Source organism: Gossypium arboreum, chromosome 11 (genome assembly GCF_025698485.1).
Source record: "Gossypium arboreum isolate Shixiya-1 chromosome 11, ASM2569848v2, whole genome shotgun sequence".
NCBI classification, from domain to species: domain Eukaryota; kingdom Viridiplantae; phylum Streptophyta; class Magnoliopsida; order Malvales; family Malvaceae; genus Gossypium; species Gossypium arboreum.
The window spans coordinates 136,673,012-136,676,012 of NC_069080.1; the positions used below are offsets into that span (position 1 = coordinate 136,673,012).

General features: G+C 28.8%; 1 long non-coding RNA gene across 1 annotated transcript; it reads right to left on the minus strand.

The window, feature by feature from the left end:
- Window positions 1-408: 408 nt before the first annotated feature.
- On the minus strand, window positions 409-2,683 carry LOC128283417 (uncharacterized). The gene is made up of 3 exons (XR_008273757.1): window positions 2,565-2,683; window positions 1,478-1,551; window positions 409-664 (listed from the first exon to the last, which is right to left on the minus strand). It is a non-coding gene; the product is annotated as an uncharacterized LOC128283417 (long non-coding RNA).
- Between the last annotated feature and the right edge of the window lie 318 nt (window positions 2,684-3,001).

A 3,001-nucleotide genomic window follows, 5' to 3' on the forward strand; every position in this document is an offset into this window, starting at 1 on the left:
ATGAAATCCCAAACTCCAAAATGGTTGAGGAAAGAAGTATATGCTTTTGTAACACCCCTAACCCCAAACCGCATGGAGCGAGGTTATGAGGCATTACGGACATATCGGACAACTTACGAATAATTTACAATTAATATAACTTTCATAGTATAATATAATAATTAAGTCACTATCTTGGACTCTCAAGTTCAACACGATTAAAAGAAGAACGGAACTTGTTCGCGTATTCCAAATTTTTTTTTTTATTTTATTTTTTTATAAAAAATTTGGCAAGATTTCGCTTATTTTACTTAACCCTCCCGCAAATTCAAACCAAAACAACCAACACCAATATTTCACATTCATCTAACTAATATTTATATCATTAACAAAATTTTAACTTAATTACTATCATAGCATCATTCAAAATTGATTAAAAACTTCATTCATTTAATAACTTAATGTTCCTGTATCAAAATATCATATACTTTTCTTACCATTTCATTTAAACTATCTAAATCTTATAATTCAACCTTCACTACCCAAAGTAATATGCATATTCAAGTGACTATACAACACCTATGTACATGCCACCTTTACCCAAAAGAAAAATATACATCACCAAATTTGTGTTGGAGTCGGGAATGTTCTGGATGCTGAACCGGGACACTTGACTTTTACTAACCTGCGCACGGAAACAACCGTACGCTGAGTATGGATATACTCAGTGATATTACCATAATTCAAATTATATCAACAATAGTAAAAACATAAATATTAAAATACCTAACAATTAATGTCAAATGTACTAATTCATAAATCAATGTATTTTCTCAAACTTAAATTTATATCACTTATGAATATACGTTTCATACTTTTCTCTTATTATCACAATTCCCATTTCAATTCATAATTCTTCTCGTTTCAATGCCTCAATTCACATTTCAATTTTTCACCCTATTAACGTAACTCGGACTTTGGCGGATACACGGATCCAACCAAACACACCAATATGGCACCCAGTGCCTCATCGGATAGTTCGAAGTAATAGTTGACACCCAGTGTCTCATCGGCCTAGCCGAAGTAAAGTTGGTACCCAGTACCTCATCGAATCTATCCGAAGAAATATAGTGACACCCAGTGTCTCATCGACTCGAGGTCGAAGAATCCCTGAACACTTCCAATCCTATGGCATGCCAACTATATCCGACTCAGCCCGACTAGTTAATAGGGTATTCAATTCACTTTCTCAATCCTATATCACTTTCAATTCACAATTCAAATCACCAATCATTTTTCAATCAATACACTTTTCAAATAATTACATATTCCATAATTCACTTATTCAATTCAATTTGATTCAATTTGCATCACTTTCATTTTCACTCAATATTCATATCAATTTCACATACTTACCTCAAGTCTTACTTACCATACATAACAATAAAAAAATTCAGCAATCAATAATAATTAAAATTCGAATTATAGTAATACACACCGTAATTCTCTCGTTTTAGTCCTCGATGATTTTCTCCTTTCCTTTCGATGCTGATGCTTCAGGTTCTTTGTTGGCTACGAAAATAATAATTTATAATCATCAATACAACATGATTCAATTTAATTCATGAGCCTAAACATGCAAATTTAACCATTTTAATGTATATATATAATTTCACCATTAAGCTGTCTACTTGAGTCATTGTTACTAAATTATTTATATCTTGAGCTACGAAACTCCAAATTAATATCCGTAAATTTTCTTTAAAACTAGACTCATATATCTTCTAACCATAAAATTTCCAGAATTTTTGGTCCAGCCATTTAATACAGTTTATTCGTTAAATACTCCCCTGTTATTTCATTTGACAGTTCTGACCTCTCTCTACTAAAAATAAATTATCTCATTGTACAAGACTCGAATAAGGTTCTTGTTTATTTATTTTGAAACTAGATTCATTAAGGAGTTCACATATATAAATTACACTCCATAATAATTTTTGTACAATTTTAATGATTTTCCAAAATTAAAACAGGGCATCTCGAAATCACCCCAAACCAGTATTACAAAATTTCAAATATCTCTTGATTCATCAATTAATTGCTTACACTGTTTCTACTATAAGAAACTAGACTCAATAAGCTTTAATTCCATATTTTGTTCATCCTCTAGTTCAATTTATAAAATTTTAGTGAATTTTCAAAGTCAAACCATTGCTACTTCCCAAAACTGTTTTGATGTAAAATGTTAATAACCAAATTTATAACACCAATTCACACCTTATTCCTATTCAAATTTCATTTAAACTCAAATTTAACTATTAAATTTTCAACATATTTTCTTAATTCCGAATTTTCCTCAATTTAATCCCTAAAACACAAAACTTATAGCTTACTTTGCAATTCAATCCTTATATCTATTCTAACTTGAATTTCATTCAATTAAACCCCTATTTCATCATTTTATTCAACATGAACTTTGTTTAAAAACCTAAGAACTTCCAAACTAACAACTTAATTTCATCAAAAACTTGTTTTAAGACTTCTAAAATATCAAAATTATGAGAAAAGGACTTGATTGAGCTTACCAATTAACTCCAAGCTTCATAAACCTTATTTCCCCTTTTCTTTCTTCTTTCCTTTCTTTCTCCCCTGTTCTTCTCTGTTTCGTTTGCTTTCATTCTGTTTCTTTTAACTTATTTGTTTCTTTTATATATAATAATAATATAATATAATATAATATAATATAATATACTTAATTATTAAATATATATATATTTTTTAATCAATAAAATCTTTGATATTTTCCACATTAAACCGCCTCAGCTATAGGAAATGGTTTAATTTCCTCTTAAGTCCTTCTAATTTTCTTTAATCTATAATTAAACTTTTACCCTTATTCAATTTAATCCTTTTACTAATTACTCTAAATTAAGCTAAATTTACTTAATTAAAACCTAATTAAACACACTACTAGACTCATAAGTATTTTTAATAATTATTTTGAACTTATTTCACTAAGACG